The 12,901-nt window shown below is 35.1% G+C and overlaps 1 protein-coding gene across 14 annotated transcripts in view; it reads right to left on the bottom strand.

The window, feature by feature from the left end:
- Positions 1 to 12,901, bottom strand: part of LOC126424950 (uncharacterized) — a 311,907-nt gene that overhangs the window by 87,912 nt on the left and 211,094 nt on the right. The window lies entirely within an intron of this gene.

The following is a 12,901-nucleotide window of genomic DNA, read 5'->3' as shown; positions in this document are numbered from 1 at the left end:
TTCTAATTAGAAATCATATAGAAATATCCATTTCCATAAGAGAAATTTCAGATTTCAACATATCATATTTAAATTTTTTTTTTTTTTTTTTTTTTTTTTGCCACTGGAAAATTTTATTTGCAATTAATTACGAAAATCGCAAGATGGACGCTAGACGCGTAGAAATTGTTCCCGCGGACGAGCTTAGTGAAAGTGACACATTGCAAAACATGTCCGACAGTCAAATGAAAATTGAACATAATCGTGAGGATGTTCAAGACATAATTTTACCGGTTCGATTAAGACAACAACCCCTATATTTAAAGATATACAGGCGAATGGAGAGTGAGTACTACGCGACAAAACATGACATTCACAATGTCAACTTCAGAACCAGACATCAATCAGTCACGAAAAAATGATGAAACTAAGACACAGGACTCTGACATGCTCAACCAGATTCTGAAGTTACTTGGTGACCAAAACAGAAAATTGACACTTTAGACAAAAGATTTGATGCTTTAGACGACAATTTAAAACGTGACATTGGGAAATTTGACACTAAATTCGATGAACTGACACGGGACATAAAACAAAATTCTGAAAAACAATCGAGACAAATTGCCGACTTGACAGAAACCAGCAGTAGTCTTGAAAGGAAATTTACTGACTTATCAGACAAGGTTACGAGACAATAAAAGGTATTTGTGGAATTCAGTGACGAGACAAAAACAGACTTACAATGATGTAATGAGAAATTGTTAACAGTAGTTTTTGAACAACAGAAAACCAGTACCCAAGTTGACGAATTACGACAGTCACACAATTCCGTAAAAACAAACCAAGAACACTTAGACCTGACGATTACAGACCTTTCAGACAGATTAAATGATGTAACATTGGAGCAGAAATCCTTACAGGAAAAGTTAGAAGAACTTGAAGACAGAGCAGATGTAGCATCTTTAAAGAATGACACAACTCTAGCAGAGAAACTTGTACATGAATGCAAATTATGTGATGATTATTTAGATGAGAAGTGTGAGACAATGACACAGATCATTTTAGATAAGACAAAGGAACAAGTAAAAGGAGAAACAGATAATATTCAGAAAGAGGTACGTAAACTTAAAGAAAATGTAATACCAAGTTCGTCAGTGATACCAAAACCCATAACAGGCAACCAAAACATAAATGAGAATCATAATAATGCTAGACCCAGCACACAGCCGAAAATAGAATTACCAATGAGTGATACAAATCCCAATGAACCATTTTCAATGCTACCACAAGATCAAAATTACTATCAGACATCACCACATACTATGCACAGGTTGACACAAAATGCAGGACCCATAATACCATCGGGAGTAGCTGATGAAACATTAGTACGACATGGATACTTTCAGACATTTTCATGTGATGAGAAAGACAAAGTGCATCCGATTGTTTTCATCCGCTCTTTTGATGGTATTTTCCTGAGACATTGGTTAGAAGCCAATAAAATTCGATATGTTACAAATTTGTTACGTGGAAGAGCAGCTAAGTGGGGAGCAGCAATGAAAAGACGATGTTAAACATTTGAACAGTTTGAACAAGCATTTCTTGAGGAATTCTGGTCGATCACAGAACAGCAAAGTTTAAAACGAGAAGTATACAATCCAGAAATTTACAACCCGAAGAAAGAGACTTTACGTCAATACTTCGAACGCTACCTAGACAAAACATTATATTGGACAAAACCAGCAGATTTACCAGATGTAATTAGAACACTTAAAAGCCACTTACCATTTCCTTACCGTGATAAATTAATAGGAGTGTCCGAGGACAACATAAAGAATTTTTTTAGTTATGTTGATGAGATAGATGTTGTTTGCAGAGATGAGATCAGGAATTTCAATCAATTGTATCCGATCCATCCAAGCAATTCGCGTACGCACAACAGAAATGACAGAGGCTATTGGAATCCGCCTCTGACACCACAACAAAACACTCAAAGAAACAATTCGCACTACACTAGGACAAATCCATTCAATATTAGGAGAAGCAACTCGCAGCATTGGCAAGGAAACAGTAATTATTACTATAATGGTTATCCGAACAGTAATTACAATCAGAACAATAACAGTTATATTCAAAACAACAACAACAGAAGAAAGAACCAAAATCATTGAGATCAAAGAAGAGAGGATAACAGGTACCATCCAGGATATTTTCAGAGAAACAACATCCAAACATGTATTGCAGGAATAACAGTAATGACAATACCAGTTACAGTCATGGGCGAAATAATGTATGGGGAAATCACAATGGACCACCGCCACGACACATGCAATACAGCAACCCTCAATTCCTACCTAACGAAACTCCCAATGCGACGCGAGGTAATGTCAACTACCAAACAGCTGATACTTGGGTGACGCGTGACAGAAATGTAAATATTATTGAGTTGGGCAATGAACCCAACCCGCAACAACAACCGAATTTCCCGGAAAACGAACGACGACCGAGCTAAGCGCTCGAGTTACGGTCGATAGGGAGCAGAGCGCAACGGAACCGACGATTTGTTTTCTCCGATATGAGGACAGTAAGAAAATAGAAAAAGAATTATATCAGGATGTAGATTTTAATAGTACCAGTAAGACGAAGAAGATTATTCAGGCTATAACACGAGTTATGATTGGTAGTTATGAAGTGGAAGTAATGTTAGATACAGGAGCAGCAGCAAGTGTTATTTCAATGTCCTTATATAATGAACTCAAACAAATAATAAACATACAAACATTGCCAGTACAGAATTGTCACATTATAAGTGCCACCGGTAACAAATCAAAGAATGTGAAATTTCAAGTGCTAATTAACTTCACATTTTCAAATATACCACTCAATTACAGTTTTCTGGAAGTAGACAAATTAGTTATGCATTGCATATTAGGAATTGACTTTTTGAATGAATATCAAGCAATCATAGATTTAGGAAAAGGGAAATGTCATTTAACCGTAAACCAACAACAACTGACAATAGAGTTAACACAGGGTAAAAACTTAAACAGTAAACAAGGTAAATTTGAACAGTTACATTTTATGTATCCAACAGCAACAAACATATGTGATTTAACTTTTAATGAAGCTGTATCTCAGGGAATTAAACCTAATGATTTATATGAGAAATGCACAGAATCTGAATATCTTACGAAGGAACAACAACTTGAATTACTTGAAGTTTTGCAGCAATTTGCTGAGGTATTTGTGGAGAAACCTGGAATTATTAGAGGCTATACTTATGAGATGGATGTTAAACCACACAAAACATACTGTAGAACATATTATAATATTCCTTGGTCAAAGAAACCCGCAGTTTTGAAAAAGATTGAAAAAATGCAAGCTTGGGGTATCATTGAAAGGTCACATTCACCATATTGCAATCCGATACTAGCAGTTAATAAAGAGGATGGTAGTGTAAGGTCAGTGCTGGACACACGAGAAATTAACAAAGTTATAATCCCAATCAACACACGAACTATAAATTTGGAAGAACAACTTTTAAAATTTCATAATGTACAGTATTTAACCAATATCGACCTCCGCTCATCATTTTGGCAGGTGAACCTCCATAAAAGCAGTCGTAAATGAGGGACGTAGTTATCAATTTTGTGTTCTACCCTTTGGTCTACGAGTGAGTGCTGGAGTATTTATTGAAGCCTTAGATGCTGTTCTTGGACCACAATAGTTATCGCAAATCACAGTTTATGTTGACGACATTGTCATTGCCACCACTACTTGGGAAGAACATGTAAATCTTTTGAAGCAACTTCTGACTAAATTTTCTGACGCAGGTGTCACTATCAATTTATCAAAGACGAAATTAGGGAGGAGAGAAATCAAATTCCTTGGTCACATCATATCAACTGAAGGCATTTATCCAGAATCAAGAAAAATTGATGCAATAAAGAATTTTCCATCCCCACAGAATCGTAAACAACTCAAAGCCTTTCTTGATCCATCTTCATTCTTCAGGAAATTTGTACCCTACCACCTTCTTAACAGTCCACATCTTCTATCTTTACTCAAAAGAAATAATATTTGGAAATGGACAGAGTTCTGTCAGACAGATTTTGAAGCGATTAAGAATGCTTTAGTTAATGCACCATTGTTATGTCATCCTGACATGATGTCAGACTTTTGCCCAGTAACAGATGCAAGTTCCTATGGGCTCGGAGCATTTTTATTCCAAATTCATGTAGAAGATGAACAAACAGTCATCAAACCTATAAGTTTTGCTAGCCCCACGCTCACTGAATGCGAAAAGTCATATTCAGTGACTGAGCGCGAAACGCTTGCCATAGTATGGGCATTTCGCAAGTTTCGCTACTTTCTATGGGGAAAACGTACTAAGCTTTATACTGATCATCAAGCTCTTTCTTTCCTGCTATCATGCAAGTTATTACATTCACGTCTTGCACGCTGGTGTGCATCACTACAAGAATATGATTTTGATATTATATATATAAAAGGAGAATCCAACAATATAGCCGATGCTCTATCTTGTTTGCCACAAGGCCTAAAAGAATTTTCAGATGTGACAGAACAAACATCAGATTTCAAAATTTTACTCATGTATGATGGCACATTTGCACCTTACTACAAAAACATGTGCAGGAAGTTAGCCATATTGCAGGACAATGATACCAGGTGGATCCAGATAAAGAATAAATTACGTGCAGGAACAGACCCACATCTTGAAAAATATTACACATTACACAAAGAAGTATTATTTCACCGACGAAACCCTGAATCACAGCATTGGTGTGTTTGCTTACCTGAAGCTCATGTTGATGATTTTATTTTATTTACACACAGAACTTGGGGACACTATGGTGTAACGAAATGTACAGATAAGATTATACAATATTGCTATTTTCCAAATTTAAGGCGAAGAGTATTGAGTAATATTAGGAAATGCATCATATGTCAGAAAGCCAAATATTCTAATCACACAAGCATGAATGAATTGCACCCAAATCATACCTAAGAGGCCATTACAGCTAATTCCTTTAGATATTGCAGGACCCTATCCACATGCACGTGGAGGAATAAAATACATCCTTGCTGTGTTAGATGTTTTCACAAAGTATTTAAAATTATATGCTTTATGTTCAGTTTCTACCACTGCTATTACCAGACGTCTATTAACAGATTATTTTGTAAGAATAGGAAAACCTGAAGTTATGATCACGGATAAAGCAGCATATTTTACCAGTTTAAAATGGAAGACTTTTATTGAAGAACAGAATGTTAAACATATTTTAATTTCAAGATTTCACGCAGCAGGAAACCCAGTAGAAAGAACATTTTGAGAATTTGGACAGTTTATGAGAACACGGACACCAGAGAAGCACACAAAATGGGTAGAATACCTAGCACCATTTGAACAAATAGTGAACAATTTAACTCACATTTCTACTGGGTACACACCAACTGAATTAATTATGGATAAAACAGAAAGAAATTAATGGGCAGACCCTCTACCTAAATTTACAGCAACAACAAATCATGTTAGTTTAGAAGAAAAGGTAAGACAAGCTTACACAACATTATGTGACAAAGCTAAGGAAAGAAAGCAGAAATATGACAGAGGTGTCAGGAAAGCACAAACATTTCAAGTTGATCAGTTAGTTTTACTAAGAACACATCCTAAACCCACAAAACTGAAACATTTAAACAGGAAATGGCAGATCTTATACTCTGGACCATACCGAATTGCAAATATTCCACACCCTGGCTGTTATTCATTAGAATATCCATTAACACATAAACCCAGAGGTCTACATCCACACAGACATTTGAAAAAATACATACAGTAAAATGTTAGCTAATGAGAAGAAGATAATTAATATGATATACAGTTATGATGAGCCTACATTTAAGTTATACAGATACTTACAATCTAATGAATGCAGGTAAGTCTAGAAAGCAATGTGAACCATCCAATAGCTAATAAGATATTTGGTTATAAGAGGAGTTGCTATTGAGGCATATACACATTAGAGGAGGCATATACACATTAGAGGAGGCAGAGAACTGAACAGAATTATTTTCTTTAGGAGGCATGTGATAATAGTAATGTTGATATGAGTGATGTGACTGAATGAGATGAGTGAATGTAATTTTAGTTTAGTAAGAGGATAAATAGTAATATGGAGAGAGGTAAATGGAATATAAGATGAGAAAAGGGTATTATTATTATTATTATTATTATTATTATTATTGAAGTAAAAAAAGGAAATGATGATGAATAAGAGGAATATATATATATAATGCTGAGGAATAAATATATGTTATTTTGTGAAGAATGAATAATGGATAGGTGAGAATGTTATGAGTAATTGAGAATATGTTGAGCGGGGAGAAACTAGATTTGAACGCTATATCACATGTACTCATGGAATACAGAATGAAAGTAGTGGAAAGAATACTATTTATTGAAAGATTGGTATGCCTGAGATAATAACTTATGTGATGTCTTATATATTCTTATAACTAAAGGTGAAAGTATAGATTTATGTGGAAAGAATTATTTACAGCAGCCACTGTTGGAAATATACCAGTAGATTTAAATCTATAACACTTTAACACTAATCTAATGGGAACTTGTAATGAAATTTTTGGAGTTATGTAGGCTTGACACTTCAGATTGGAAGAATTATTTAAGAGAACATATTTAGCAGTCATCTAATGACATAATTAAAGCTCATCTACTGAACTGAACTAATGCACCATTAAATAGAAAGGAGAATAAGGAGAAAACAAAACGTCAGTCCTGTGTTGCGGCTCATACTCTCATCCCTCCCTTAGAAAAATTTATACATGTTGATGAAATATTTGACATTATATAATTCGTGATTATCTGACAGTATGGAGAGACATACACACATATTTATTTATGAATAGAATTTTACAGGTACCACAAGGTAAATACAGAATGGATATACAGCATGGAACGCAGCAGCAATTATCTAAGAAGATTTATTTATTTATTAAGTAAAACATTTATTTATAATGGTTGATACTCATGAAAGGAAGGAGATGAACTACACAAACTTTATAGGAACATGAGTGAGTGACTTGAACTAATATATATATATATATATATATATATATATATATATATATATATATATATATATATATATATATATATATAATGTACTTACCACACTGATGTACATACTTTTAGGATCCTAAGATATTTAGAGGGGCACCTCTCTTAGAAATGGTAATAGAGGAATACCACTCTTAGAAACAGCAATAGTGGGGATACCACACTTAGAAACGGTATTAGGTATAGGAACTTTTACATTATATTAAGTTAACATGTATTTTATTTATCATATTTTATTTTGTGTAGTCCACTGTAGGAGATGACTTTACTAGTATTTATGAAGTAGTTAGCAATCATCCCATGAACCTATCCTCCTACAGAGGGCTGTCTTGAAGCTTGAAATATGTGTAAATTTTATTCCGGGAGGCAAGATGAATTTTAAGTTGAATATTCTAGCGAGTTGCCACAATTATCTTCAAATGTTGCAAGTGTAACGAAAGGGAAAAAAAAGGAAAGAAGAGAAAAAAAGAATGAGCTAACAAATAAAATAAATAAAATGTATATTTCAATCTGAATGTAATGTAATTCACATGTCAGCACAATGATATTGAATGTAACGTAAAAATTTACTACATTTTTCATTTAATTCTGTATATGTGCTATATGACAACAATGTAACTATCTCATGTAATGATTAATTGTAAATATTTGTATATTTATGTACTTACTATATCAAGAAATGTATTTTAAGTAGATGTTAATGAGCTGCAAAGGACTTGTGCATGTAGCACATGATTCATATAAATGGAACTGAAAATGCAAAGAAGAAACCAACGTGATGGAACACTGGTCAAGCAATATTTACGTAGTGTCAATATACCTTGAAGTGTATGGTGTAGTGGAAGCCGGCAGGTCTTCAGGTTGGTGTAAAAGACAAGCTCATCACCTGTCTTAGGCAGTGAGGTGTTTCCTATGCCCTCATTGACCATTTATACCCCGGTAGACGCCACCAAAATTTGACTGCTGGAGATCACAATTTCGTGTTGACACATTCAACAAACTTTGGATTTTCTTCAAGTCACACGCAAGAGATCCAGGCAGTACACACACACTCAGAATCTGATACTACGTTTAAAGACATTGGAGCAATATAATAGAAACATCTATTGTTCGAATTAATTCCATTGTAAACACGAATCATGTGAACTGAATTCAAACGCTGTGCTAAGCAACGATAATACGCTGCAATTCAAAGACATTAATGTTACGACTCCTAAAGAAGATACACACCAAAAAGACTGTATACAAAGACTGATATGCAAAGACCATTGTGCTCAGAAATATTTTTTGTAATATGTAAATTTCTTATTTTCTCATATATATGTATCTATGTAAATTTTCTATACTGCCACGCTCGCTTGCGGAGCGTGTCAGTAGAGGAGGCATTGTAATGGTACTTTGACTTCCGCGCCTCCGCCAATACAAAGATATAATTTACGATCGCACACGCAGAAGAGCGCTGCGCCAGCGACCGATTTTTATAAATAATTTTGTTCGTCCTTTTAGTTTTGCGTAGGTTTTTGTTTTTAAGAACTAATTGAGGACTCTCTCTCTTGTCTTGATACGAAAGACGTGTATTTTTCGGCGACGTGTTAAATGTGCTTTTGGGTGGAAATTAAAATTACATTACAAAGTGTGGTTGTTTCAAAAGTGATTTGAGGGGGTTATCATCAAATTTGTAAACTGATCATGACAGTGGCAACTTGAAGAAGTTTTCAACAGACGGAGAAAAGTGAAAGACAGGTCGTCCTACAAGTGAAATTAGGATGACAGCCATGATGACTACATTGTAATTAATACTGGGTGTCTAACAAGATTATAAGGTAAATTTCAATTAGTTTCTGATGCTATTTCCGTACAGTCGCTTTTTGTAGTGTTACCGACCCGGTCTGCCATGCACGGTCAAATTACAGCACGATCTCAATCAATAATACGAAGTCCGCCTTATCCGTAACTGAAACCACCAAGATTCCAAACCCAATCAGATTTTTTATTTTATATTTTTCACGGCAGAACCCCGAGGAGAAGGGCACACTACAATAGATTCAGCAAGTAGATTTGTCGCTTAAACGTGTGCCTGAAACATCAGTGCTAGAATTCCAAGAAATACTCTATCCTGGCAAGCGTGCCCGTATCCGTTCGCTCACTGAAAACGCAGCACAAATCCCTGCACAGTTCATAGGCAGGCTCCCCATGTTACGTCTCGGGTGCAGGCGATCAGCTGGTAGCAGTGTGTGAAGATAGACTGGACAAAAAATAATATTGATTAAACTAATTGAAGAATTTCGTGAAAGACATTGGTTGTAGGATTCTACATTCTCTGATTACAAAAACCACATTGCCAAACGTGATGCAGTTCGCCAACTCGCACCTCCATTTGGTATTTTGGATAAAGAATTGGACAGCAGAATTCACAATCTGAGGTCACAATTGCTCCGTGAATTTAGCAGATGTCCCTTCTTGAAGATCAGGCAGAAAAGAGCTGAACGTATTGAAGTGGCATGCCTATGACTCACTGCTATTCCTGCAGGATGTAAACAAACCAACACTTTCGGGTCTATTTCACTAATTTTAGATATTGAAATGCTATGCATGTACATTAAAGAGCTGTACGAATATTCAGTAGCTAAAAGTGTAATCTAACATAAAGATATTAAGCAGGGGTTACAACTTCTCAAAAATTTGTAACCCTCAGTATGTCGTACTGAGCTTTCATATTTAGTAACATCTGGAAGTCCGTCTCAGACATACGAAAAAAATTTTTAGGTCACTCATCACTTAACTGTAACCTCCATAACTAAACCGTTTACAGAGAAGTTATGTACCAACCACCTATATTCCTTTCTCCGATTATTCTCCCTTTTTACAATTATACTCACAGTGTGGGTGCAAAGAAATAGAAGTTTTGCGTTGGATACCACGTTCTGTAAACCTGATTGGCTACATGTTGCCAGTGGAAATGGTCACACCGGTTACTGCTGCTGGGTGAATGTCCCGAGAACAATCCCAAGTGTCAATAAACAACCTTGATGAAACTACGTGGGTGTGTAGAGGGGAAAAATAGTGTGATTCATATTTTTTTGTCTGTGCCCTGTTTCACTTTTAAGGGGTGATACATGCCCCGAAAGGTAATTTGGCTTATTATGTTTAGAACGAAGGAAAACTGGGAAAGCATCACCACTCAAAAAATGTTAATTGCATGTACATGAGTTTTCAGAGCATCTTTCTATTTTAATGTAGCGTTTCCAAAAGTAGCAAAAACAGTAAAACCTTAGAATAATAAGCAACAGGTACCTAAAGGCATAAAAATTTCCAGTGAGAGAAACAGATTTCTGCACTACTGTTGTAAGAAATATAGAGTAAGCCAAGAATTCGCAGATTATTCAAAAGCCTACAAAAGAATCTATGGTATAGTAGTCAAAGAGGCAAAAATTATGTGGAATGACAATTTGATAAGAAACTCATCTAACAAAATGAGATCCCCGTGGAGAGTTACAAAGAAAGAAAGTTGTAGTTCAGCGCCAAAGAAAAAGAATGTATCACTAACACTAGAAGGCTCAAAAGTCACAGACACATATTCAGTTGTGGAAAAATTCAATGAATACTTCACTTCACTAGCTGAAGACCTGATTCAAGTAAACTGTCAAGGACCGGTCCCAAGTTTCTCCGGCAAGTCAGTGATCTCGGCTGCTTCTACGTATGTTTATGAAATGAACCCCAATGAAATTATAAGCAAAATTAAATCATTAAGCAATAAAACGCCAAGTGGTCATGATAAAGTACCTGATTTCATATTAAAAGCATGTGCTCACAACATAGCAAACCCCTTGGCAAAAATTTTCAACCTCTCTTTAAAAACTAGTGTATTTCCAGGTATTTTTAAAATAGCAAAAGTTTCACCACTGCTAAAAAAGGTTCTTCTGATAAAATATCGAACTACCGACTCGTGTCACAGTTAAGTTCCTTCTCAAAAATTCTAGAAAAACTCTTCTATGACAGACTTTTAAGTTTTATAAATAAATATGCACCTCTTAAAATACAACAACATGGTTTTAGAAAGTCTAAATCTACACAGACAGCAATTTTCGAATTCTTAGATTGCATTTTAAAATCCCTTGATCAACATAAATTAGCTGCAGGTATTTTTCTAGATCTATCAAAAGCCTTTGAATCCTGGACCATAACATTCTGCTTGAAAAATTAGAAAGACGAGGAGTAAGAGGTATAGCACATAGCTGGTTGTGTCCATACCTAAAAAACTACAGGTAGAAAGTATCACTTCAGTATGAATTCAACAAAATGAATAAAACAAGAAAGAACTCCTTTCTATCTAGCGAATTACCAATAAAATATGGTGTACCACAGGGCTCAATCTTAGGGCACTACTCTTCTCGATTTATGTGGATGACTTAGTCGAATATATGAGTTCCACAAAAACTATCCTGTTTGCCGATGACACCAGCATATTGCTCACTGGATCCAGTCCACAAACTTTGCGGTCCACAGCAGAAAGTTATATGAAAAGACTTTCTGAGTTGTTCACAAAAAAACAAACTCATTATAAATACTGAAAAAACTGTGTGTGTCGATTTTCATTTAATTCCTCGAAGTAATCAAATGTCTATTCAAGCCCAATTAAAAAATGATCCCCTAGAAAATGTAAGTGTCAAAAAATTCTTGGGTCTTAGGGTTCAGCAAGACTTAAAATGGGACACACATATAAATAACTTGTGTAGAAATCTATCATCTGTATGCTATGGCCTAAGAATTTTAAAGGCTACAACAAGCAAAACAACAGTACTGCAGGGATACTATGCACAGTTCCGCTCACTAATCAGATATGGGATCATTTTCTGGGGATACTCAACTCACAGTGTAAAGGTTTTTAGAATGCAAAAAAGAGCTTTAAGAATAATTTGTGGCCTTAAAATGATGGAGTCCTGTAAACCCCATTTTACAGAGCTTGGTGTTCTAAATGTTCCAAGTTTATTCATTTATGAAACTGCCTGTTTTCAGGTGGTAGTCCATAGTGAAAAAGATAAACTGCTGCAGAACAAAAATGTACACAACCATAGAACCAGAGGGAAATCATATATACATCAAAAATATCACAGAACAACCACCTATCAGAGGAGCATAATTAACATTGGTGTAATACTACACAATAAGATACCAGAGGAAATAAAAAATGCTACTCATCCAATATTTAAAGCTAAACTATAGGCATTTCTAATAAAGCACTGTTTCTATTCTGCCAGAGAATTTCTAAATATGTAACAAAATTAATTGTAATAAGTACTTATTTTTAATTTGCCTACTATTTTGCTAATACTATGTATTATTGTAACTTATCTTTGACCTGTCCAATATTAATTGCACAATTTGTGATGTAAGATAAAACTGGACCAATAATAAATCAAATCAAATCAAATTAATTTCGAGAAATGAAAATGTTTGTATAACGTAAATTAAAGAAGCTTTCAAGCTTCCCTATGCAATAAAGCTGGTTTCTGAAATACAATTTTTTGAAAAGAAGCTGTACACAATGTGTGCTGTAAGAGTATTTTCAACGTAGATTAAGATATGTAAAAGTGTAGTTTCAGCTCTCTGAGACTGCAGACGTGTGTGCAAGTTGTGTTTGTGTGAGTGTTTGTGTGCGTGTGTGTATGTGTATGTGTGTCTACTGCTGACAAAGGCCTTCATGGCCAAAAGCTATGATGGTGTGAATCTTTTTACTGTGCCTATCGCGACTCTTCATCTCCG

This window comes from Schistocerca serialis, chromosome 10 (assembly GCF_023864345.2).
Source record: "Schistocerca serialis cubense isolate TAMUIC-IGC-003099 chromosome 10, iqSchSeri2.2, whole genome shotgun sequence".
Classification (NCBI taxonomy): domain Eukaryota; kingdom Metazoa; phylum Arthropoda; class Insecta; order Orthoptera; family Acrididae; genus Schistocerca; species Schistocerca serialis.
Note: the sequence above shows the minus strand (reverse complement) of the source record. Positions and strands in the feature narration are given on the sequence as shown.